Here is a 24,560-nt window from a genome sequence, read left to right on the forward strand (position 1 = left end):
CCTCTACCCCAGCGAGTGTCTGCTCAGTGAGCACCAAACTCCTTTCCATGATGTCAATGGCTCTCAGTGTTGCCAGTTGCCCATTTAGATCCAGAATTTGGGCTTCTAAATGTGCCACGTGCACGCATCTTGCGCAACAATTTGCACCCTCGATCGGCTGATCAAGGACCACATACATTGCACAAGTAGCACACTGGATGACATTGCCAGGCATGGAGCTCATCCTAATGGGGATCTACAATTTACTTGTGGAAGTAGTGAAGAAAGACTTGTTCACACTCCGCTCACACGCTACTGCAACCGCTCACCCGCTGCTGCAACCGCTCACCCGCTGCTGCAACCGCTCACCCGCTGCTGCAACCGCACACCCGCTACTGCAACCGCACACCCGCTGACCCGCTGCTGCAACCGCTCACACTCTGCTCACACTCCGCTCACACGCTGCTATAACCGCTCAACCCCTCACCCGCCGCTGCAACCCCTCACCCGCCACTGCAACCGCTCAACTGCTCACACGCCGTTGCAACCGCTCACACGCTGCTGCCTCTGTGCAACCACTCACACGCTGCTGCTCTCACACAAACGCTTACCCGCTGACACTTACGCGCTACTGGTCACAAAATTTTTTTTTTTTTTTTACCCCCCTCACAAACACTTAGACCCCCAGACACACACACACAGAAGACACAACTAACCAGATACACAAAAGACACACATAGCTCACAAACACACACAGAAGATACTTATCAGCTCCTCCGCTCCTCCTGGTGACGTCACCCGCTGTCCCGGCGGCCGCTCACTCAGCCTCCTGTCTCAGCTGCTCCGTACTGGTGCCCTCCGCTGCTGCCGGCCTCTCCTTGCTGCCCCCACACCTGCTTCGGCTCCGGTAACGGCTGCTCCGCTCCTTGCTGCCCCCGCACCTGCTTCGGCTCCGGTAACGGCTGCTCCGCTCCTTGCTGACCCCGCACCTGCTTCGGCGCTGGTAACAGCTGCTCCGCTCCGCTCCTTGCTGCCCCCGCACCTGCTTCGGCTCCGGTAACCGCTGCTCCGCTGTCCCCTTCGGCCCCCCGCTCGTGCCGCTACTGCTGGCGTCTGACGTCACTTCCGGTCAATGGTCTACATAGACCTCAGGCCCCACGGGCATATTCAAAGACCTCAACACGGTTGCTTTTAGCCCCTAGCCAAAACCCTTCTGCCTTGTTTGCTACCTTTCCATATTATCCAGTATCGTTTCGGTATTGAATGGCAAAGAGCTGTGCCTATCCAGTTAAGGCGGAGGGAAAAAACAAGGATAGATCCATGCCCCGGGTGAGGATCGAACTCACGACCTTCAGATTATGAGACTGACGCGCTACCTACTGCGCTAACGAGGCATCTTGCGTGTGATTGGTTGTTGCCGTCCAAAGATAAGATGGAATTCTGTAAGCACAAAAAATTTTTTTTATTTTAATATGTACATGTATATATCTACATATATCGGAAAGTTTAAAGCAAGCTGTGAAAGCAACTTTTCCCATATGGTCTAGCGGTTAGGATTCCTGGTTCTCACCCAGGCGGCCCGGGTTCGACTCCCGGTATGGGAATGAGCATTTTCCTAAGCTTGCAACTACATCGAAAGACCCTCTGAATTAAGATAGCGCTCAAAAAGTTCATAAAAGTATCATTCAGGCTTGCTGTCTACAAGAGCACCTTTGCTTTTTCATCAAGAATGCCGTGACCCGGATTCGAACCGGGGTTGCTGCGGCCACAACGCAGAGTACTAACCACTATACGATCACGGCGACATTCACGAGCCAGGTAGGTCGGACCTACAATCTTCTGATCCGTAGTCAGGCGCGTTATCCATTGCGCCACTGGCCCTGTGTGAGAGGTTGCCACTAATCATGCTCCCCATTTTGGACTTTTGCTACGCTCGCAGCCATATTCAAAGACCTCAACACGGTTGCTTTTAGCCCCTAGCCAAAACCCTTCTGCCTTGTTTGCTACCTTTCCATATTATCCAGTATCGTTTCGGTATTGAATGGCAAAGAGCAGTGCCTATCCAGTTAAGGCGGAGGCAAAACACAAGGATAGATCCATGCCCCGTGTGAGGATCGAACTCACGACCTTCAGATTATGAGACTGACGCACTACCTACTGCGCTAACGAGGCATCTTGCGTGTGATTGGTTGTTGCCGTCCAAAGATAAGATGGAATTCTGTAAGCAGAAAACTTCTTTCTTTTTTTTTTTTTAATATGTACATGTATATATCTACATATATCGGAAAGTTTAAAGCAAGCTGTGAAAGCAACTTTTCCCATATGGTCTAGCGGTTAGGATTCCTGGTTTTCACCCAGGCGGCCCGGGTTCGACTCCTGGTATGGGAATGAGTGTTTTGCTAAGCTTGTGCCTGCATTCAAAGGCCTGCACCTTTCTTGCAGAATTAAGCGGCTTAGGTTGCAGATGCTCTTGGCAGCCAAAAATGCTGCGCTAACGAGGCCACTAGCAAGTGGTTGTTGATGCCATCCATGCTTAAAAATGAGCTTTCAAATCATGAAACTGATTTTTTTTCTACTTATTACTGAAAAAGGGTCTCAGCGGTTCCCATATGGTCTAGCGGTTAGGATTCCTGGTTCTCACCCAGGCGGCCCGGGTTCGACTCCCGGTATGGGAATGAGCATTTTCCTAAGCTTGCAACTACATCGAAAGACCCTCTGAATTAAGATACCGCTCAAAAAGTTCATAAAAGTATCATTCAGGCCTGCCGTCTACAAGAGCACCTTTGCTTTTTCATCAAGAATGCCGTGACCCGGGGTTGCTGCGGCCACAACGCAGAGTACTAACCACTATACGATCACGGCGACATTCACGAGCCAGGTAGGAGTCGAACCTACAATCTTCTGATCCGTAGTCAGACGCGTTATCCATTGCGCCACTGGCCCTGTGTGAGAGGTTGCCACTAATCATGCTCCCCATTTTGGACTTTTGCTACGCTCGCAGCCATATTCAAAGACCTCAACACGGTTGCTTTTAGCCCCTAGCCAAAACCCTTCTGCCTTGTTTGCTACCTTTCCATATTATCCAGTATCGTTTCGGTATTGAATGGCAAAGAGCAGTGCCTCTCCAGTTAAGGCGGAGGGAAAAAACAAGGATAAATCCATGCCCCGTGTGAGGATCGAACTCACGACCTTCAGATTATGAGACTGACGCGCTACCTACTGCGCTAACGAGGCATCTTGCATGTGATTGGTTGTTGCCGTCCAAAGATAAGATGGAATTCTGTAAGCAGAAAACTTCTTTCTTTTTTTTTTTTTAATATGTACATGTATATATCTACATATATCGGAAAGTTTAAAGCAAGCTGTGAAAGCAACTTTTCCCATATGGTCTAGCGGTTAGGATTCCTGGTTTTCACCCAGGCGGCCCGGGTTCGACTCCCGGTATGGGAATGAGTGTTTTGCTAAGCTTGTGCCTGCATTCAAAGGCCTGCACCTTTCTTGCAGAATTAAGCGGCTTAGGGCGAGCACACACTGGCGTTTTTTTACCTGCGTTTTGCGTTTTGCGTTTTTCCTGCACAGGCATAGAGATAGCATGTGTTCCTGTCCACTGGCGTTTTTTTTGCGTTGCGTTTGCGTTTTTAACATAGGAGCTGTCAGTTGCATATGTGTCCTTATTTTTCTCCATGGAAATTAATGGAAAAGCCGCGAAAACGCCGCGAAAACGCCGCGAAAAACGCCGCGGAAAACGGGCGGAAAAAACGCGGGGAACGCGGCGAAAACGCTGCGTTTTTTCCCGCGGAAAACGCAAACGCCAGTGGGTGCTCGCCCTTAGGTTGCAGATGCTCTTGGCAGCCAAAAATGCTGCGCTAACGAGGCCACTTGCAAGTGGTTGTTGATGCCATCCATGCTTAAAAATGAGTTTTCAAATCATGAAACTGATTTTTTTTCTACTTATTACTGAAAAAGGGTCTCAGCGGTTCCCATATGGTCTAGCGGTTAGGATTCCTGGTTCTCACCCAGGCGGCCCGGGTTCGACTCCCGGTATGGGAATGAGCATTTTCCTAAGCTTGCAACTACATCGAATGACCTCTGAATTAAGATAGCGCTCAAAAAGTTCATAAAAGTATCATTCAGGCTTGCCGTCTACAAGAGCACCTTTGCTTTTTCATCAAGAATGCCGTGACCCAGATTCGAATCGGGGTTGCTGCGGCCACAACGCAGAGTACTAACCACTATACAATCACGGCGACATTCACGAGCCAGGTAGGAGTCGAACCAACAATCTTCTGATCCGTAGTCAGACTTCTTATCCATTGCGCCACTGGCCCTGTGTGAGAGGTTGCCACTAGAGATGAGCGAACACCAAAATGTTCGGGTGTTCGTTATTCGGAACGAACTTCCCGTGATGCTCGAGGGTTCGTTTCGAACAACGAACCCCATTGAAGTCAATGGGCGACCAGAACATTTTTGTATTTCGCCGATGCTCGCTAAGGTTTTCATGTGTGAAAATCTGGGCAATTCAGGAAAGTGATGGGAATGACACAGTGACGGATAGGGCAGGCGAGGGGCTACGTGTTGGGCTGCATCTCAAGTTCACAGGTCCCACTATTAAGCCACAATACCGGCAAGAGTGGGCCCCCCCCCTCCCAACAACTTTTACTTCTGAAAAGCCCTCATTAGCATGGCATACCTTTGCTAAGCACCACACTACCTCCAACAAAGCACAATCACTGCCTGCATGACACTCCACTGACACTTCTCCTGGGTTACATGCTGCCCAACCGCCCCCCCTCCCCCCCCACAGCGCACACCAAAGTGTCCCTGGGCAGCCTTCAGCTGCCCTCATGCCACACCACGCTCATGTCTATTTAGAATTGCGTCTGCCATGACGAGGGACCGCAGGCACACACTGCAGAGGTTGGCACGGCTAGGCAGCGACCCTCTTTAAAAGTGGCGGAGCGATAGCCCACAATGCTGTACAGAAGCAATGAGAAATAGAATCCTGTGCCACCGCCATCAGGAGCTGCACACGTGGGCATAGCAATGGGGAACCTATGTGCCACACACTATTCATTCTGTCAAGGTGTCTGCATGCCCCAGTCAGACCGGGCTTTTTAATTCATAGACACAGGCAGGTACAACTCCCTATTGTGAAGTCCCTGTCGACCCACAGCATGGGTGGCTCCCTGGAACCCACCGGCGGTACACAGAAATATCCCATTGCATTGCCCAACACAGCTGAGGTAGTAATGTTGTGCTTAACCCTTTCCAATCCAATTTGTATATGGTTTTCCTAGGGGGCTTACTCTTTTTCTGCCGTTATACAACGGCGCTATATGCTGGCTAAAGCCAGTACTGCATGAGCTGACACGTAGGATAGGCTCCGACAGCAGAGAGGCTGGCAATATACAGTAAGAGAACCCCGACGGACGTCTACCAACAACGGAGCTGTACAGCCTTAAACCCTAATGTCTTCACAGGTCACACAGTGGACTGGAAAGGGTTAATGCAGGTGGGTTTCGGCCCACACTGCATGCCCCAGTCAGACTGGGGTTCTTTACAAGTGGACACATGTAGGTTAAACTCCCTGTGGACCCACTGCCTGGGTGGGTGCCAGGAAGCCACCGGCGGTACATAGAAATATCCCATTGCATTGCCCAACACAGCTGAGGTAGTAATGTCGTGCGTAATACAGGTGGGCTTCGGCCCACACTGCATGCCCCAGTCAGACGGGTTCTTTAGAAGTGTACAGATGTATTAAAAACTCAGTGTGCACCTACAGCATGGGTGGCTCCCTGGAACCCACCGGCGGTACACAAAAATATCCCATTGCATTGCCCAACACAGCTGAGGTAGTAATGTCGTGCTTAATGCAGGTGGGCTTCGGCCCACACTGCATGCCCCAGTCAGACTGGGGTTCTTTACAAGCGGACACATGTAGGTTAAACTCCCTGTGGACCCACTGCCTGGGTGGGTGCCAGGAAGCCACCGGCGGTACATAGAAATATCCCATTGCATTGCCCAACACAGCTGAGGTAGTAATGTCGTGCGTAATACAGGTGGGCTTCGGCCCACACTGCATGCCCCAGTCAGACGGGTTCTTTAGAAGTGTACAGATGTATTAAAAACTCAGTGTGCACCTACAGCATGGGTGGCTCCCTGGAACCCACCAGCGGTACATAAAAATATCCCATTGCATTGCCCAACACAGCTGAGGTAACGTCAGCTGTAATGCAGGTGGGCTAAAAATTAATTTGATTACACTGTAGGCGAGGGCCCACAAAAATTGCTGTATCAACAGTACTAATGTACATCCCAAAAATTGGCCATGGCCAGCCAAGAGGGCAGGTGAAACCCATTAATCGCTTTGGTTAATGTGGCTTAAGTGGTAACTAGGCCTGGAGGCAGCCCAGTGTAACGAAAAATTGGTTCAAGTTAAAGTTCCAATGCTTTTAAGCGCATTGAAACTTATAAAAATTGTTCTGAAATATTATTTGAGTGAGCCTTGTGGCCCTAAGAAAAATTGCCCGTTCAGCGTGATTACGTGAGGTTTCAGGAGGAGGAGCAGGAGGAGGAGGAGGAGGAATATTAGACACAGATTGATGAAGCAGAAATGTCCCCGTTTTGGATGGTGAGAGAGAACGTAGCTTCCATCCGCGGGTGCAGCCTACGTATTGCTTACGTATCGCTGCTGTCCGCTGGTGGAGAACAGAAGTCTGGGGAAATCCAGCCTTTGTTCATCTTGATGAGTGTTAGCCTGTCGGCACTGTCGGTTGACAAGCGGCTACGCTTATCTGTGATGATTCCCCCAGCCGCACTAAACACCCTCTCCGACAACACGCTAGCCGCAGGACAAGCAAGCACCTCCAGGGCATACAGCGCTAGTTCAGGCCACATGTCCAGCTTCGACACCCAGTAGTTGTAGGGGGCAGAGGCGTCACCAAGGATGGTCGTGCGATCCGCTACGTACTCCCTCACCATCCTTTTACAGTGCTCCCGCCGACTCAGCCGTGACTGGGGAGCGGTGACACAGTCTTGGTGGGGAGCCATAAAGCTGGCCAGGCCCTTAAAGACTGTTGCACTGCCTGGGATGTACATGCTGCTCGATCTACGCACATCCCCTGCTACCTTGCCCTCGGTACTGCGCCTTCTGCCACTAGCGCTGTCGGCTGGGAATTTTACCATCAGCTTGTCCGCAAGGGTCCTGTGGTATAGCAACACTCTCGAACCCCTTTCCTCTTCGGGAATCAGAGTGGGCAGGTTCTCCTTACACCGTGGATCGAGCAGTGTGTACACCCAGTAATCCGTAGTGGCCAGAATGCGTGCAACGCGAGGGTCACGAGAAAGGCATCCTAACATGAAGTCAGCCATGTGTGCCAGGGTACCTGTACGCAACACATGGCTGTCTTCACTAGGAAGATCACTTTCAGGATCCTCCTCCTCCTCCTCCTCCTCCTCCTCCTCCTCCTCAGGCCATACACGCTGAAAGGATGACAGGCAATCAGCCGGTGTACCGTCAGCAGCGGCCCAAGCTGTCTCTTCCCCCTCCTCCTCATCCTCCTCATGCTCCTCCTCCTCCTCCTGTACGCGCTGAGAAATAGACAGGAGGGTGCCCTGACTATCCAGCGGCATACTGTCTTCCCCCGCCCCCGTTTCCGAGCGCAAAGCAGCTGCCTTTATGGTTTGCAGGGAATTTCTCAAGATGCATAGCAGAGGAATGGTGACGCTAATGATTGTAGCATCGCCGCTCACCACCTGGGTAGACTCCTCAAAATTACCAAGGACATGGCAGATGTCTGCCAACCAGGCCCACTCTTCTGAAAGGAATTGAGGAGGCTGACTCCCACTGCGCCGCCCATGTTGGAGTTGGTATTCGACTATAGCTCTACGTTGTTCATAGAGCCTGGCCAACATGTGGAGCGTAGAGTTCCACCGTGTGGGCACGTCGCACAGCAGTCGGTGCACTGGCAGCTTAAAGTGATGTTGCAGGGTGCGCAGGGTGGCAGCGTCCGTGTGGGACTTGCGGAAATGTGCGCAGAGCCGGCGCGCCTTTACGAGCAGGTCTGACAAGCGTGGGTAGCTTTTCAGAAAGCGCTGAACCACCAAATTAAAGACGTGGGCCAGGCATGGCACGTGCGTGAGGCTGCCAAGCTGCAGAGCCGCCACCAGGTTACGCCCGTTGTCACACACGACCATGCCCGGTTGGAGGCTCAGCGGCGCAAGCCAGCGGTCGGTCTGCTCTGTCAGACCCTGCAGCAGTTCGTGGGCCGTGTGCCTCTTATCGCCTAAGCTGAGTAGTTTCAGCACGGCCTGCTGACGCTTGCCCACCGCTGTGCTGCCACACCGCGCGACACCGACTGCTGGCGACATGCTGCTGCTAACACATCTTGATTGCGAGACAGAGGAGGAGGAGGAGGAGGAGGGTGCTTTAGTGGAGGAAGCATACACCTCCGCAGATACCAGCACCGAGCTGGGGCCCGCAATTCTGGGGGTGGGTAGGACGTGAGCGGTCCCAGGCTCTGACTCTGTCCCAGCCTCCACTAAATTCACCCAATGTGCCGTCAGGGAGATGTAGTGGCCCTGCCCGCCTGTGCTTGTCCACGTGTCCGTAGTTAAGTGGACCGTGGCAGTAACCGCGTTGGTGAGGGCGCGCACAATGTTGCGGGAGACGTGGTCGTGCAGGGCTGGGACGGCACATCGGGAAAAGTAGTGGCGACTTGAGCGTGCGGGTGCGTGGCGGCGTACTTGCGCTTGCGCTCGAACACTTGCGCAAGCGACGGCTGAACGGTGCGCTGAACTACACTGCTGGATGGGGCCGAGGACAGCGGAGATGAGGGTGTGGGTGCAGGCCATGAGGCGGTAGTGCCTGTGTCCTGAGAGGGGGGTTGCATCTCAGTGGCAGGTTGGGGCACAGGGGGAGAGGCAGGGGTGCAAACCGGAGGCGGTGAACGGCCTTCGTCCCACCTTGTGGGGTGCTTGGCCATCATATGTCTGCGCATGGTGGTGGTGGTGAGGCTGTTGGTGTTGGCTCCCCGGCTGAGCTTTGCGCAACAAAGGTTGCACACCACTGTTCGTCGGTCGTCAGGCGTCTCTGTGAAAAACTGCCAGACCTTAGAGCACCTCGGCCTCTGCAGGGTGGCATGGCGCGAGGGGGCGCTTTGGGAAACACTTGGTGGATTATTCGGTCTGGCCCTGCCTCTACCCCTGGCCCTGGCCACCGCACTGCCTCTTGCAACCTGCCCTGCTGATGCCCTTGACTCCCCCTCTGAAGACCTGTCCTCCTGAGTAAGCGTTGCACACCAGGTGGGGTCAGTCACCTCATCGTCCTGCTGCTCTTCCTCCGAATCCTCTGTGCGCTGCTCCCTTGGACTTACTGCCCTTACTACTACCTCACTGCAAGACAACTGTGTCTGATCGTCATCGTCCTCCTCACCCACAGAAAGTTGTTGAGACAGTTGGCGGAAGTCCCCAGCCTCTTCCCTCGGACCCCGGGAACTTTCGAATGGTTGGGCATCAGTGACGATAAACTCCTCTGGTGGGAGAGGAACCGCTGCTGCCCAATCTAAGCAGGGGCCCGAGAACAGTTCCTGGGAGTGTTCCCGCTCCTGAGCAGGTGTCATTGTAGTGGAGTGAGGAGGCTGGGAGGAAGGAGGAGCAGCAGACAGAGGATTCGGATTTGCAGCAGTGGACGGCGCAGAACTGCGTGTTGACGATAGGTTGCTCGAAGCACTTTCTGCCATCCAGGACAGGACCTGCTCACACTGCTCATTTTCTAATAACCGTCTCCCGCGTGGACCCATTAATTGGGCGATGAATGTGGGGACGCCAGAAACGTGCCTCTCTCCTAATCGCGCAGCAGTCGGCTGCGACACACCGGGATCAGGAGCTCGGCCTGTGCCCACACCCTGACTTGGCCCTCCGCGTCCTCGGCCGCGTCCACGTCCTCTAGGCCTACCCCTACCCCTCAGCATGCTGTATTACCAGTGATTTGATTTCACAGGCAGGAAATAAATTGGCGCAAGACTGCAGGCCAAATATAATTTTTTCCCTTTTTGGAAAACGAAAGGCCCCACTGCCTCTAGTGAATGAATAATCTAAGTTTAATAACTGTGCTGTGTCCCTGCTAATGTGTCACAGAACGTGAGGGTAGCAGAGTTATTATAACTCTGGCAGAGCAGGTATTTTTTTTCCCAATTAAGGAAAGCAAATGGCGAAGCCAGCAGTAAAGCGTAGCTGGGTGCGTATGATTTAGCAATGTTTTTCACGCAGCTCACACGTGTCCACCGCCCGTAAGGACGGACAGAGGCTGGACAAATAGATTTGTTTCCACTTGTTTTTCCACCAAAAGGCAGCACTGCGTATATTCAATGAACATGAGAAGTTTAATAACTGTGCTGTGTCCCTGCTAATGTGTCACAGAACGTGAGGGTAGCAGAGTTATTATAACTCTGGCAGAGCAGGTATTTTTTTTCCCAATTAAGGAAAGCAAATGGCGAAGCCAGCAGTAAAGCGTAGCTGGGTGCGTATGATTTAGCAATGTTTTTCACGCAGCTCACACGTGTCCACCGCCCGTAAGGACGGACAGAGGCTGGACAAATAGATTTGTTTCCACTTGTTTTTCCACCAAAAGGCAGCACTGCGTATATTCTATGAATAATAACTGTGTTGTGGCCCTGCCTATACAATTCTTTCCCTGCAGTATCAATGGAGGGTGGAATGCTCTGCAGAGGCGATTTTGAGAAGCCCAAAAAAAATGCAGCACAGCTAACAGCAGCCTGGACAGTACTGCACACGGATAAATATGGCCCTAGAAAGGACCGTTGAGGTTCTTGAAGGCTACACTCACTCCTAACACTCTCCCTGCCTATGCAGCACTTCTGTCCCTAATGCCAGGTGCAACGCTCTGCAGAGCCGATTTTGAGAAAAAAAAAATGCCACTGCTAACAGCAGCCAACACACAGCTATCAGTGGCCCTAATAAGGACCTTTGGGGGGTCTTGAAGCCTACACTAACTACCAATTCTTTCCCTACAGCAGCTCCGGTATAAACAGCACTGTCCCTCATCTAACTCACCAGGCATCTGAGGCGAGCCGCGGGAGGGGCCGACTTTTATATTAGGCGAACACCTGATCTCGCCAGCCACTCACAGCAGGGGGGTGGTATAGGGCTTAAACGTTGCAGGGGGAAGTTGTAATGCCTTCCCTGTCTTTCAATTGGCCAGAAAAGCGCGCTAACGTCTCAGGGAAGGAAGTGAAAGTAACCAGAACACCGCATGGTGTTCGTTACGAATAACGAACATCCCGAACACCCTAATATTCGCACGAATATCAAGCTCGGACGAACGCGTTCGCTCATCTCTAGTTGCCACTAATCATGCTCCCCATTTTGGACTTTTGCTACGCTCGCAGCCATATTCAAAGACCTCAACACGGTTGCTTTTAGCCCCTAGCCAAAACCCTTCTGCCTTGTTTGCTACCTTTCCATATTATCCAGTATCGTTTCGGTATTGAATGGCAAAGAGCTGTGCCTCTCCAGTTAAGGCGGAGGGAAAAAACAAGGATAGATCCATGCCCCGTGTGAGGATCGAACTCACGACCTTCAGATTATGAGACTGACGCGCTACCTACTGCGCTAACGAGGCATCTTGCGTGTGATTGGTTGTTGCCGTCCAAAGATAAGATGGAATTCTGTAAGCAGAAAACTTTTTTTTTTTTTTTAATATGTACATGTATATATCTACATATATCGGAAAGTTTAAAGCAAGCTGTGAAAGCAACTTTTCCCATATGGTCTAGCGGTTAGGATTCCTGGTTTTCACCCAGGCGGCCCGGGTTCGACTCCCGGTATGGGAATGAGTGTTTTGCTAAGCTTGTGCCTGCATTCAAAGGCCTGCACCTTTCTTGCAGAATTAAGCGGCTTAGGTTGCAGATGCTCTTGGCAGCCAAAAATGCTGCGCTAACGAGGCCACTAGCAAGTGGTTGTTGATGCCATCCATGCTTAAAAATGAGTTTTCAAATCATGAAACTGATTTTTTTTCTACTTATTACTGAAAAAGGGTCTCAGCGGTTCCCATATGGTCTAGCGGTTAGGATTCCTGGTTCTCACCCAGGCGGCCCGGTTTCGACTCCCGGTATGGGAATGAGCATTTTCGTAAGCTTGCAACTACATCGAAAGACCCTCTGAATTAAGATAGCGCTCAAAAAGTTCATAAAAGTATCATTCAGGCTTGCCGTCTACAAGAGCACCTTTGCTTTTTCATCAAGAATGCCGTGACCCGGATTCGAACCGGGGTTGCTGCGGCCACAACGCAGAGTACTAACCAATATATGATCACGGTGACATTCACGAGCCAGGTAGCAGTCGAACCTACAATCTTCTGATCCGTAGTCAGACGCGTTATCCATTGCGCCACTGGCCCTGTGTGAGAGGTTGCCACTAATCATGCTCCCCATTTTGGACTTTTGCTACGCTCGCAGCCATATTCAAAGACCTCAACACGGTTGCTTTTAGCCCCTAGCCAAAACCCTTCTGCCTTGTTTGCTACCTTTCCATATTATCCAGTATCGTTTCGGTATTGAATGGCAAAGAGCTGTGCCTATCCAGTTAAGGCGGAGGGAAAAAACAAGGATAGATCCATGCCCCGTGTGAGGATCGTACTCACGACCATCAGATTATGAGACTGATGCGCTACCTACTGCGCTAACGAGGCATCTTGCTCGTGATTGGTTGTTGCCGTCCAAAGATAAGATGGAATTCTGTAAGCAGAAAACTTCTTTTTTTTTTTTTTTTTTTTTAATATGTACATGTATATATCTACATATATCGGAAAGTTTAAAGCAAGCTGTGAAAGCAAGTTTTCCCATATGGTCTAGCGGTTAGGATTCCTGGTTTTCACCCAGGCGGCTCGGGTTCGACTCCCGGTATGGGAATGAGTGTTTTGCTAAGCTTGTGCCTGCATTCAAAGGCCTGCACCTTTCTTGCAGAATTAAGCGGCTTAGGTTGCAGATGCTCTTGGCAGCCAAAAATGCTGCGCTAACGAGGCCACTAGCAAGTGGTTGTTGATGCCATCCATGCTTAAAAATGAGTTTTCAAATCATGAAACTGATTTTTTTTCTACTTATTACTGAAAAAGGGTCTCAGCGGTTCCCATATGGTCTAGCGGTTAGGATTCCTGCTTCTCGCCCGGGTTCGACTCCCGGTATGGGAATGAGCATTTTACGAAGCTTGCAACTACATCGAAAGACCCTCTGAATTAAGATAGCGCTCAAAAAGTTCATAAAAGTATCATTCAGGCTTGCCGTCTACAAGAGCACCTTTGCTTTTTCATCAAGAATGCCGTGACCAGGATTTGAACCGGGGTTGCTGCGGCCACTACGCAGAGTACTAACCACTATACGATCACGGCGACATTCACGAGCCAGGTAGGAGTCGAACCTACAATCTTCTGATCCGTAGTCAGACGCGTTATCCATTGAGCCACTGGCCCCGTGTGAGAGATTGCCACTAATCATGCTCCCCATTTTGGACTTTTGCTACGCTCGCAGCCATATTCAAAGACCTCAACACGGTTGCTTTTAGCCCCTAGCCAAAACCCTTCTGCCTTGTTTGCTACCTTTCCATATTATCCAGTATCGTTTCGGTATTGAATGGCAAAGAGCTGTGCCTATCCAGTTAAGGCGGAGGGAAAAAACAAGGATAGATCCATGCCCCGTGTGAGGATCGAACTCACGACCTTCAGATTATGAGACTGACGCGCTACCTACTGCGCTAGCGAGGCATCTTGCGTGTGATTGGTTGTTGCCGTCCAAAGATAATATGGAATTCTGTAAGCACAAAACTTCTTTTTTTTTTTTTTTTTTTTTAATATGTACATGTATATATCTACATATATCGGAAAGTTTAAAGCAAGCTGTGAAAGCAACTTTTCCCATATGGTCTAGCGGTTAGGATTCCTGATTTTCACCCAGGCGGCCTGGGTTCGACTCCCAGTATGAGAATGAGTGTTTTGCTAAGCTTGTGCCTGCATTCAAAGGCCTGCACCTTTCTTGCAGAATTAAGCGGCTTAGGTTGCAGATGCTCTTGGCAGCCAAAAATGCTGCGCTAACGAGGCCACTTGCAAGTGGTTGTTGATGCCATCCATGCTTAAAAATGAGTTTTCAAATCATGAAACTGATTTTTTTTCTACTTATTACTGAAAAAGGGTCTCAGCGGTTCCCATATGATCTAGCGGTTAGGATTCCTGGTTCTCACCCAGGCGGCCCGGGTTTGACTCCCGGTATGGGAATGAGCATTTTCCTAAGCTTGCAACTACATCGAAAGACCCTCTGAATTAAGATAGCGCTCAAAAAGTTCATAAAAGTATCATTCAGGCTTGCCGTCTACAAGAGCACCTTTGCTTTTTCATCAAGAATGCCGTGACCCGGATTCGAACCGGGGTTGCTGCGGCCACAACGCAGAGTACTAACCACTATACGATCACGGCGACATTCACGAGCCAGGTAGGAGTCAAACCTACAATCTTCTGATCCGTAGCCAGACGCGTTATCCATTGCGCCACTGGCCCTGTGTGAGAAGTTGCCACTAATCATGCTCCCCATTTTGGACTTTTGCTACGCTCGCAGCCATATTCAAAGACCTCAACACGGTTGCTTTTAGCCCCTAGCCAAAACCCTTCTGCCTTGTTTGCTACCTTTCCATATTATCCAGTATCGTTTCGGTATTGAATGGCAAAGAGCAGTGCCTATCCAGTTAAGGCGGAGGGAAAAAACAAGGATAGATCCATGCCCCGTGTGAGGATCGAACTCACGACTTTCAGATTATGAGACTGACGCGCTACCTACTGCGCTAACGAGGCATCTTGCGTGTGATTGGTTGTTGCCGTCCAGAGATAAGATGGAATTCTGTAAGCACAAAACTTCTTTTTTTTTTTTTTTTTTAATATGTACATGTATATATCTACATATATTGGAAAGTTTAAAGCAAGCTGTGAAAGCAACTTTTCCCATATGGTCTAGCGGTTAGGATTCCTGGTTCGACTCCCGGTATGGGAATGAGTGTTTTGCTAAGCTTGTGCCTGCATTCAAAGGCCTGCACCTTTCTTGCAGAATTAAGCGGCTTAGTTTGCAGATGCTCTTGGCAGCCAAAAATGCTGCGCTAACGAGGCCACTTGCAAGTGGTTGTTGATGCCATCCATGCTTAAAAATGAGTTTTCAAATCATGAAACTGATTTTTTTTCTACTTATTACTGAAAAAGGGTCTCAGCGGTTCCCATATGGTCTAGCGGTTAGGATTCCTGGTTCTCACCCAGGCGGCCCGGGTTCGACTCCCGGTATGGGAATGAGCATTTTCCTAAGCTTGCAACTACATCGAAAGACCCTCTGAATTAAGATAGCGCTCAAAAAGTTCATAAAAGTATCATTCAGGCTTGCCGTCTACAAGAGCACCTTTGCTTTTTCATCAAGAATGCCGTGACCCAGATTCGAACCGGGGTTGCTGCGGCCACAACGCAGAGTACTAACCACTATACGATCACGGCGACATTCACGAGCCAGGTAGGAGTCGAACCTACAATCTTCTGATCCGTAGTCAGACGCGTTATCCATTGCGCCACTGGCCCTGTGTGAGAGGTTGCCACTAATCATGCTCCCCATTTTGGACTTTTGCTACGCTCGCAGCCATATTCAAAGAGCTCAACACGGTTGCTTTTAGCCCCTAGCCAAAACCCTTCTGCCTTGTTTGCTACCTTTCCATATTATCCAGTATCGTTTCGGTATTGAATGGCAAAGAGCAGTGCCTATCCAGTTAAGGCGGAGGGAAAAAACAAGGATAGATCCATGCCCCGTGTGAGGATCGAACTCACGACCTTCAGATTATGAGACTGACGCGCTACCTACTGCGCTAACGAGGCATCTTGCGTGTGATTGGTTGTTGCCGTCCAGAGATAAGATGGAATTCTGTAAGCACAAAACTTCTTTTTTTTTTTTTTTTTTTTTTAATATGTACATGTATATATCTACATATATTGGAAAGTTTAAAGCAAGCTGTGAAAGCAACTTTTCCCATATGGTCTAGCGGTTAGGATTCCTGGTTCGACTCCCGGTATGGGAATGAGTGTTTTGCTAAGCTTGTGCCTGCATTCAAAGGCCTGCACCTTTCTTGCAGAATTAAGCGGCTTAGTTTGCAGATGCTCTTGGCAGCCAAAAATGCTGCGCTAACGAGGCCACTTGCAAGTGGTTGTTGATGCCATCCATGCTTAAAAATGAGTTTTCCAATCATGAAACTGATTTTTTTTCTACTTATTACTGAAAAAGGGTCTCAGCGGTTCCCATATGGTCTAGCGGTTAGGATTCCTGGTTCTCACCCAGGCGGCCCGGGTTCGACTCCCGGTATGGGAATGAGCATTTTCCTAAGCTTGCAACTACATTGAAAGACCCTCTGAATTAAGATAGCGCTCAAAAAGTTCATAAAAGTATCATTCAGGCTTGCCGTCTACAAGAGCACCTTTGCTTTTTCATCAAGAATGCCGTGACCCAGATTCGAACCGGGGTTGCTGCGGCCACAACGCAGAGTACTAACCACTATACGATCACGGCAACATTCACGAGCCAGGTAGGAGTCGAACCTACAATCTTCTGATCCGTAGTCAGACGCGTTATCCATTGCGCCACTGGCCCTGTGTGAGAGGTTGCCACTAATCATGCTCCCCATTTTGGACTTTTGCTACGCTCGCAGCCATATTCAAAGACCTCAACACGGTTGCTTTTAGCCCCTAGCCAAAACCCTTCTGCCTTGTTTGCTACCTTTCCATATTATCCAGTATCGTTTCGGTATTGAATGGCAAAGAGCAGTGCCTATCCAGTTAAGGCGGAGGGAAAAAACAAGGATAGATCCATGCCCCGTGGGAGGATCGAACTCACGACCTTCAGATTATGAGACTGACGCGCTACCTACTGCGCTAACGAGGCACCTTGCGTGTGATTGGTTGTTGCTGTCCAGAGATAAGATGGAATTCTGTAAGCACAAAACTTCTTTTTTTTTTTTTTTAATATGTACATGTATATATCTACATATATTGGAAAGTTTAAAGCAAGCTGTGAAAGCAACTTTTCCCATATGGTCTAGCGGTTAGGATTCCTGGTTTTCACCCAGGCGGCCCGGGTTCGACTCCCGGTATGGGAATGAGTGTTTTGCTAAGCTTGCAACTACATCGAAAGACCCTCTGAATTAAGATAGCGCTCAAAAAGTTCATAAAAGTATCATTCAGGCTTGCCGTCTACAAGAGCACCTTTGCTTTTTCATCAAGAATGCCGTGACCTGGATTCGAACCGGGGTTGCTGCGGCCACAACGCAGAGTACTAACCACTATACGATCACGGCAACATTCACGAGCCAGGTAGGAGTCGAACCTACAATCTTCTGATCCGTAGTCAGACGCGTTATCCATTGCTCCACTGGCCCTGTGTGAGAGGTTGCCATTAATCATGCTCCCCATTTTGGACTTTTGCTACGCTCGCAGCCATATTCAAAGACCTCAACACGGTTGCTTTTAGCCCCTAGCCAAAACCCTTCTGCCTTGTTTGCTACCTTTCCATATTATCCAGTATCGTTTCGGTATTGAATGGCAAAGAGCAGTGCTATCCAGTTAAGGCGGAGGGAAAAAACAAGGATAGATCCATGCCCCGTGTGAGGATCGAACTCACGACCTTCAGATTATGAGACTGACGCGCTACCTACTGCGCTAACGAGGCATCTTGCGTGTGATTGGTTGTTGCCGTCCAGAGATAAGATGGAATTCTGTAAGCACAAAACTTCTTTTTTTTTTTTTTTTTTTTTTAATATGTACATGTATATATCTACATATATTGGAAAGTTTAAAGCAAGCTGTGAAAGCAACTTTTCCCATATGGTCTAGCGGTTAGGATTCCTGGTTTTCACCCAGGCGCCCGGGTTCGACTCCCGGTATGGGAATGAGTGTTTTGCTAAGCTTTTGCCTGCATTCAAAGGCCTGCACCTTTCTTGCAGAATTAAGCGGCTTAGTTTGCAGATGCTCTTGGCAGCCAAAAATGCTGCGCTAACGAGGCCACTTGCAAGTGGTTGTTGATGCCATCCATTCTTAAAAATGAGTTTTCAAATCATGAAACTGATTTTTTTTCTACTTATTACTGAAAAAGGGTCTCAGCGGTTCCCATATGGTCTAGCGGTTAGGATTCCTGGTTCTCGCCCGGGTTCGACTCCCGGTATGGGAATGAGCATTTTCCTAAGCTTGCAACTACATCGAAAGACCCTCTGAATTAAGATAGCGCTCAAAAAGTTCATAAAAGTATCATTCAGGCTTGCCGTCTACAAGAGCACCTTTGCTTTTTCATCAAGAATGCCGTGACCCGGATTCGAACCGGGGTTGCTGCGGCCACAACGCAGAGTACTAACCACTATACGATCACGGCGACATTCACGAGCCAGGTAGGAGTCGAACCTACAATCTTCTGATCCGTAGTCAGACGCGTTATCCATTGCGCCACTGGCCCTGTGTGAGAGGTTGCCACTAATCATGCTCCCCATTTTGGACTTTTGCTACGCTCGCAGCCATATTCAAAGACCTCAACACGGTTGCTTTTAGCCCCTAGCCAAAACCCTTCTGCCTTGTTTGCTACCTTTCCATATTATCCAGTATCGTTTCGGTATTGAATGGCAAAGAGCAGTGCCTATCCAGTTAAGGCGGAGGGAAAAAACAAGGATAGATCCATGCCCCGTGTGAGGATCGAACTCACGACCTTCAGATTATGAGACTGACGCGCTACCTACTGCGCTAACGAGGCATCTTGCGTGTGATTGGTTGTTGCCGTCCAGAGATAAGATGGAATTCTGTAAGCACAAAACTTCTTTTTTTTTTTTTTTTTTTTTTAATATGTACATGTATATATCTACATATATTGGAAAGTTTAAAGCAAGCTGTGAAAGCAACTTTTCCCATGTGGTCTAGCGGTTAGGATTCCTGGTTCGACTCCCGGTATGGGAATGAGTGTTTTGCTAAGCTTGTGCCTGCATTCAAAGGCCTGCACCTTTCTTGCAGAATTAAGCGGCTTAGTTTGCAGATGCTCTTGGCAGCCAAAAATGCTGCGCTAACGAGGCCACTTGCAAGTGGTTGTTGATGCCATCCATGCTTAAAAATGAGTTTTCCAATCATGAAACTGATTTTTTTTCTACTTATTACTGAAAAAGGGTCTCAGCGGTTCCCATATGGTCTAGCGGTTAGGATTCCTGGTTCTCACCCAGGCGGCCCGGGTTCGACTCCCGGTATGGGAATGAGCATTTTCCTAAGCTTGCAACTACATTGAAAGACCCTCTGAATTAAGATAGCGCTCAAAAAGTTCATAAAAGTATCATTCAGGCTTGCCGTCTACAAGAGCACCTTTGCTTTTTCATCAAGAATGCCGTGACCCGGATTCGAACCGGGGTTGCTGCGGCCACAACGCAGAGTACTAACCACTATACGATCACGGCGACATTCACGAGCCAGGCAGGAGTCGAACCTACAATCTTCTGATCCGTAGTCAGACGCGTTATCCATTGCGCCACTGGCCCTGTGTGAGAGGTTGCCACTAATCATGCTCCCCATTTTGGACTTTTGCTACGCTCGCAGCCATATTCAAATACCTCAACACGGTTGCTTTTAGCCCCTAGCCAAAACCCTTCTGCCTTGTTTGCTACCTTTCCATATTATCCAGTATCGTTTCGGTATTGAATGGCAAAGAGCAGTGCCTATCCAGTTAAGGCGGAGGGAAAAAACAAGGATAGATCCATGCCCCGTGGGAGGATCGAACTCACGACCTTCAGATTATGAGACTGACGCGCTACCTGCTGCGCTAACGAGGCATCTTGCATGTGATTGGTTGTTGCCGTCCAGAGATAAGATGGAATTCTGTAAGCACAAAACTTCTTTTTTTTTTTTTTTTTTAATATGTACATGTATATATCTACATATATTGGAAAGTTTAAAGCAAGCTGTGAAAGCAACTTTTCCCATATGGTCTAGCGGTTAGGATTCCTGGTTTTCACCCAGGTGGCCCGGGTTCGACTCCCGGTATGGGAATGAGTGTTTTGCTAAGCTTGTGCCTGCATTCAAAGGCCTGCACCTTTCTTGCAGAATTAAGCGGCTTAGTTTGCAGATGCTCTTGGCAGCCAAAAATGCTGCGCTAACGAGGCCACTTGCAAGTGGTTGTTGATGCCATCCATGCTTAAAAATGAGTTTTCAAATCATGAAACTGATTTTTTTTCTACTTATTACTGAAAAAGGGTCTCAGCGGTTCCCATATGGTCTAGCGGTTAGGATTCCTGGTTCTCACCCAGGCGGCCCGGGTTCGACTCCCGGTATGGGAATGAGCATTTTCCTAAGCTTGCAACTACATCGAAAGACCCTCTGAATTAAGATAGCGCTCAAAAAGTTCATAAAAGTATCATTCAGGCTTGCCGTCTACAAGAGCACCTTTGCTTTTTCAACAAGAATGCCGTGACCCGGATTCGAACCGGGGTTGCTGCGGCCACAACGCAGAGTACTAACCACTATACGATCACGGCGACATTCACGAGCCAGGCAGGAGTCGAACCTACAATCTTCTGATCCGTAGTCAGACGCGTTATCCATTGCGCCACTGGCCCTGTGTGAGAGGTTGCCACTAATCATGCTCCCCATTTTGGACTTTTGCTACGCTCGCAGCCATATTCAAATACCTCAACACGGTTGCTTTTAGCCCCTAGCCAAAACCCTTCTGCCTTGTTTGCTACCTTTCCATATTATCCAGTATCGTTTCGGTATTGAATGGCAAAGAGCAGTGCCTATCCAGTTAAGGCGGAGGGAAAAAACAAGGATAGATCCATGCCCCGTGGGAGGATCGAACTCACGACCTTCAGATTATGAGACTGACGCGCTACCTACTGCGCTAACGAGGCATCTTGCGTGTGATTGGTTGTTGCCGTCCAGAGATAAGATGGAATTCTGTAAGCACAAAACTTCTTTTTTTTTTTTTTTTTAATATGTACATGTATATATCTACATATATTGGAAAGTTTAAAGCAAGCTGTGAAAGCAACTTTTCCCATATGGTCTAGCGGTTAGGATTCCTGGTTTTCACCCAGGTGGCCCGGGTTCGACTCCCGGTATGGGAATGAGTGTTTTGCTAAGCTTGTGCCTGCATTCAAAGGCCTGCACCTTTCTTGCAGAATTAAGCGGCTTAGTTTGCAGATGCTCTTGGCAGCCAAAAATGCTGCGCTAACGAGGCCACTTGCAAGTGGTTGTTGATGCCATCCATGCTTAAAAATGAGTTTTCAAATCATGAAACTGATTTTTTTTCTACTTATTACTGAAAAAGGGTCTCAGCGGTTCCCATATGGTCTAGCGGTTAGGATTCCTGGTTCTCGCCCGGGTTCGACTCCCGGTATGGGAATGAGCATTTTTCTAAGCTTGCAACTACATCGAAAGACCCTCTGAATTAAGATAGCGCTCAAAAAGTTCATAAAAGTATCATTCAGGCTTGCCGTCTACAAGAGCACCTTTGCTTTTTCATCAAGAATGCCGTGACCCGGATTCGAACCGGGGTTGCTGCGGCCACAACACAGAGTACTAACCACTATACGATCACGGCGACATTCATGAGCCAGGTAGGAGTCGAACCTACAATCTTCTGATCCGTAGTCAGACGCGTTATCCATTGCGCCACTGGCCCTGTGTGAGAGGTTGCCACTAATCATGCTCCCCATTTTGGACTTTTGCTACGCTCGCAGCCATATTCAAAGACCTCAACACGGTTGCTTTTAGCCCCTAGCCAAAACCCTTCTGCCTTGTTTGCTACCTTTCCATATTATCCAGTATCGTTTCGGTATTGAATGGCAAAGAGCAGTGCCTATCCAGTTAAGGCGGAGGGAAAAAACAAGGATAGATCCATGCCCCGTGGGAGGATCGAACTCACGACCTTCAGATTATGAGACTGACGCGCTACCTACTGCGCTAACGAGGCATCTTGCGTGTGATTGGTTGTTGCCGTCCAGAGATAAGATGGAATTCTGTAAGCACAAAACTTCTTTTTTTTTTTTTTTTTTTTTTTTTTTTTAATATGTACATGTATATATCTACATATATTGGAAAGTTTAAAGCAAGCTGTGAAAGCAACTTTTCCCATATGGTCTAGCGGTTAGGATTCCTGGTTTTCACCCAGGCGCCCGGGTTCGACTCCCGGTATGGGAATGAGTGTTTTGCTAAGCTTTTGCCTGCATTCAAAGGCCTGCACCTTTCTTGCAGAATTAAGCGGCTTAGTTTGCAGATGCTCTTGGCAGCCAAAAATGCTGCGCTAACGAGGCCACTTGCAAGTGGTTGTTGATGCCATCCATGCTTAAAAATGAGTTTTCAAATCATGAAACTGATTTTTTTTCTACTTATTACTGAAAAAGGGTCTCAGCGGTTCCCATATGGTCTAGCGGTTAGGATTCCTGGTTCTCGCCCGGGTTCGACTCCCGGTATGGGAATGAGCATTTTCCTAAGCTTGCAACTACATCGAAAGACCCTCTGAATTAAGATAGCGCTCAAAAAGTTCATAAAAGTATCATTCAGGCTTGCCGTCTACAAGAGCACCTTTGCTTTTTCATCAAGAATGCCGTGACCCGGATTCGAACCGGGGTTGCTGCGGCCACAACGCAGAGTACTAACCACTATACGATCACGGCGACATTCACGAGCCAGGTAGGAGTCGAACCTACAATCTTCTGATCCGTAGTCAGACGCGTTATCCATTGCGCCACTGGCCCTGTGTGAGAGGTTGCCATTAATCATGCTCCCCATTTTGGACTTTTGCTACGCTCGCAGCCATATTCAAAGAGCTCAACACGGTTGCTTTTAGCCCCTAGCCAAAACCCTTCTGCCTTGTTTGCTACCTTTCCATATTATCCAGTATCGTTTCGGTATTGAATGGCAAAGAGCAGTGCCTATCCAGTTAAGGCGGAGGGAAAAAACAAGGATAGATCCATGCCCCGTGTGAGGATCGAACTCACGACCTTCAGATTATGAGACTGACGCGCTACCTACTGCGCTAACGATGCATCTTGCGTGTGATTGGTTGTTGCCGTCCAGAGATAAGATGGAATTCTGTAAGCACAAAACTTCTTTTTTTTTTTTTTTTTTAATATGTACATGTATATATCTACATATATTGGAAAGTTTAAAGCAAGCTGTGAAAGCAACTTTTCCCATATGGTCTAGCGGTTAGGATTCCTGGTTTTCACCCAGGTGGCCCGGGTTCGACTCCCGGTATGGGAATGAGTGTTTTGCTAAGCTTGTGCCTGCATTCAAAGGCCTGCACCTTTCTTGCAGAATTAAGCGGCTTAGTTTGCAGATGCTCTTGGCAGCCAAAAATGCTGCGCTAACGAGGCCACTTGCAAGTGGTTGTTGATGCCATCCATGCTTAAAAATGAGTTTTCAAATCATGAAACTGATTTTTTTTCTACTTATTACTGAAAAAGGGTCTCAGCGGTTCCCATATGGTCTAGCGGTTAGGATTCCTGGTTCTCGCCCGGGTTCGACTCCCGGTATGGGAATGAGCATTTTCCTAAGCTTGCAACTACATCGAAAGACCCTCTGAATTAAGATAGCGCTCAAAAAGTTCATAAAAGTATCATTCAGGCTTGCCGTCTACAAGAGCACCTTTGCTTTTTCATCAAGAATGCCGTGACCCGGATTCGAACCGGGGTTGCTGCGGCCACAACGCAGAGTACTAACCACTATATGATCACGGCGACATTCACGAGCCAGGTAGGAGTCGAACCTACAATCTTCTGATCCGTAGTCAGACGCGTTATCCATTGCGCCACTGGCCCTGTGTGAGAGGTTGCCATTAATCATGCTCCCCATTTTGGACTTTTGCTACGCTCGCAGCCATATTCAAAGAGCTCAACACGGTTGCTTTTAGCCCCTAACCAAAACCCTTCTGCCTTGTTTGCTACCTTTCCATATTATCCAGTATCGTTTCGGTATTGAATGGCAAAGAGCAGTGCCTATCCAGTTAAGGCGGAGGGAAAAAACAAGGATAGATCCATGCCCCGTGTGAGGATCGAACTCACGACCTTCAGATTATGAGACTGACGCGCTACCTACTGCGCTAACGATGCATCTTGCGTGTGATTGGTTGTTGCCGTCCAGAGATAAGATGGAATTCTGTAAGCACAAAACTTCTTTTTTTTTTTTTTTTTTTTTTTTTTTTAATATGTACATGTATATATCTACATATATTGGAAAGTTTAAAGCAAGCTGTGAAAGCAACTTTTCCCATATGGTCTAGCGGTTAGGATTCCTGGTTTTCACCCAGGCGCCCGGGTTCGACTCCCGGTATGGGAATGAGTGTTTTGCTAAGCTTTTGCCTGCATTCAAAGGCCTGCACCTTTCTTGCAGAATTAAGCGGCTTAGTTTGCAGATGCTCTTGGCAGCCAAAAATGCTGCGCTAACGAGGCCACTTGCAAGTGGTTGTTGATGCCATCCATGCTTAAAAATGAGTTTTCAAATCATGAAACTGATTTTTTTTCTACTTATTACTGAAAAAGGG

The 24,560-nt window shown here is 48.7% G+C and overlaps 24 non-coding genes across 24 annotated transcripts; 6 read left to right on the forward strand and 18 right to left on the reverse strand.

The window, feature by feature from the left end:
- Positions 1–1,709: 1,709 nt before the first annotated feature.
- TRNAH-GUG (transfer RNA histidin (anticodon GUG)) lies at positions 1,710–1,781 on the reverse strand. Its single transcript has one exon. It is a non-coding gene; the product is annotated as a tRNA-His (tRNA).
- Positions 1,782–2,849: 1,068 nt separating this feature from the next.
- On the reverse strand, positions 2,850–2,922 carry TRNAR-ACG (transfer RNA arginine (anticodon ACG)). Its single transcript has one exon. It is a non-coding gene; the product is annotated as a tRNA-Arg (tRNA).
- Positions 2,923–3,140: 218 nt separating this feature from the next.
- TRNAM-CAU (transfer RNA methionine (anticodon CAU)) lies at positions 3,141–3,213 on the reverse strand. The gene has a single exon. It is a non-coding gene; the product is annotated as a tRNA-Met (tRNA).
- A 144-nt stretch (positions 3,214–3,357) lies between these two features.
- On the forward strand, positions 3,358–3,429 carry TRNAE-UUC (transfer RNA glutamic acid (anticodon UUC)). Its single transcript has one exon. It is a non-coding gene; the product is annotated as a tRNA-Glu (tRNA).
- Positions 3,430–11,547: 8,118 nt separating this feature from the next.
- TRNAM-CAU (transfer RNA methionine (anticodon CAU)) lies at positions 11,548–11,620 on the reverse strand. Its single transcript has one exon. It is a non-coding gene; the product is annotated as a tRNA-Met (tRNA).
- A 139-nt stretch (positions 11,621–11,759) lies between these two features.
- Positions 11,760–11,831, forward strand: TRNAE-UUC (transfer RNA glutamic acid (anticodon UUC)). Its single transcript has one exon. It is a non-coding gene; the product is annotated as a tRNA-Glu (tRNA).
- Positions 11,832–14,389: 2,558 nt separating this feature from the next.
- TRNAH-GUG (transfer RNA histidin (anticodon GUG)) lies at positions 14,390–14,461 on the reverse strand. Its single transcript has one exon. It is a non-coding gene; the product is annotated as a tRNA-His (tRNA).
- A 1,061-nt stretch (positions 14,462–15,522) lies between these two features.
- On the reverse strand, positions 15,523–15,595 carry TRNAR-ACG (transfer RNA arginine (anticodon ACG)). Its single transcript has one exon. It is a non-coding gene; the product is annotated as a tRNA-Arg (tRNA).
- A 218-nt stretch (positions 15,596–15,813) lies between these two features.
- On the reverse strand, positions 15,814–15,886 carry TRNAM-CAU (transfer RNA methionine (anticodon CAU)). Its single transcript has one exon. It is a non-coding gene; the product is annotated as a tRNA-Met (tRNA).
- Positions 15,887–16,579: 693 nt separating this feature from the next.
- TRNAR-ACG (transfer RNA arginine (anticodon ACG)) lies at positions 16,580–16,652 on the reverse strand. Its single transcript has one exon. It is a non-coding gene; the product is annotated as a tRNA-Arg (tRNA).
- A 433-nt stretch (positions 16,653–17,085) lies between these two features.
- Positions 17,086–17,157, forward strand: TRNAE-UUC (transfer RNA glutamic acid (anticodon UUC)). Its single transcript has one exon. It is a non-coding gene; the product is annotated as a tRNA-Glu (tRNA).
- Positions 17,158–17,653: 496 nt separating this feature from the next.
- On the reverse strand, positions 17,654–17,726 carry TRNAM-CAU (transfer RNA methionine (anticodon CAU)). The gene has a single exon. It is a non-coding gene; the product is annotated as a tRNA-Met (tRNA).
- Positions 17,727–18,350: 624 nt separating this feature from the next.
- Positions 18,351–18,422, reverse strand: TRNAH-GUG (transfer RNA histidin (anticodon GUG)). The gene has a single exon. It is a non-coding gene; the product is annotated as a tRNA-His (tRNA).
- Positions 18,423–18,430: 8 nt separating this feature from the next.
- Positions 18,431–18,503, reverse strand: TRNAR-ACG (transfer RNA arginine (anticodon ACG)). Its single transcript has one exon. It is a non-coding gene; the product is annotated as a tRNA-Arg (tRNA).
- Positions 18,504–18,721: 218 nt separating this feature from the next.
- On the reverse strand, positions 18,722–18,794 carry TRNAM-CAU (transfer RNA methionine (anticodon CAU)). Its single transcript has one exon. It is a non-coding gene; the product is annotated as a tRNA-Met (tRNA).
- A 613-nt stretch (positions 18,795–19,407) lies between these two features.
- TRNAH-GUG (transfer RNA histidin (anticodon GUG)) lies at positions 19,408–19,479 on the reverse strand. The gene has a single exon. It is a non-coding gene; the product is annotated as a tRNA-His (tRNA).
- A 517-nt stretch (positions 19,480–19,996) lies between these two features.
- TRNAE-UUC (transfer RNA glutamic acid (anticodon UUC)) lies at positions 19,997–20,068 on the forward strand. The gene has a single exon. It is a non-coding gene; the product is annotated as a tRNA-Glu (tRNA).
- Positions 20,069–20,481: 413 nt separating this feature from the next.
- On the reverse strand, positions 20,482–20,553 carry TRNAH-GUG (transfer RNA histidin (anticodon GUG)). The gene has a single exon. It is a non-coding gene; the product is annotated as a tRNA-His (tRNA).
- A 516-nt stretch (positions 20,554–21,069) lies between these two features.
- TRNAE-UUC (transfer RNA glutamic acid (anticodon UUC)) lies at positions 21,070–21,141 on the forward strand. The gene has a single exon. It is a non-coding gene; the product is annotated as a tRNA-Glu (tRNA).
- A 484-nt stretch (positions 21,142–21,625) lies between these two features.
- On the reverse strand, positions 21,626–21,698 carry TRNAR-ACG (transfer RNA arginine (anticodon ACG)). Its single transcript has one exon. It is a non-coding gene; the product is annotated as a tRNA-Arg (tRNA).
- A 922-nt stretch (positions 21,699–22,620) lies between these two features.
- TRNAH-GUG (transfer RNA histidin (anticodon GUG)) lies at positions 22,621–22,692 on the reverse strand. The gene has a single exon. It is a non-coding gene; the product is annotated as a tRNA-His (tRNA).
- An 8-nt stretch (positions 22,693–22,700) lies between these two features.
- Positions 22,701–22,773, reverse strand: TRNAR-ACG (transfer RNA arginine (anticodon ACG)). The gene has a single exon. It is a non-coding gene; the product is annotated as a tRNA-Arg (tRNA).
- A 436-nt stretch (positions 22,774–23,209) lies between these two features.
- On the forward strand, positions 23,210–23,281 carry TRNAE-UUC (transfer RNA glutamic acid (anticodon UUC)). The gene has a single exon. It is a non-coding gene; the product is annotated as a tRNA-Glu (tRNA).
- Positions 23,282–23,765: 484 nt separating this feature from the next.
- Positions 23,766–23,838, reverse strand: TRNAR-ACG (transfer RNA arginine (anticodon ACG)). Its single transcript has one exon. It is a non-coding gene; the product is annotated as a tRNA-Arg (tRNA).
- Positions 23,839–24,560: the final 722 nt, after the last annotated feature.

Source organism: Eleutherodactylus coqui, chromosome 2 (genome assembly GCF_035609145.1).
Source record: "Eleutherodactylus coqui strain aEleCoq1 chromosome 2, aEleCoq1.hap1, whole genome shotgun sequence".
Taxonomy (NCBI): domain Eukaryota; kingdom Metazoa; phylum Chordata; class Amphibia; order Anura; family Eleutherodactylidae; genus Eleutherodactylus; species Eleutherodactylus coqui.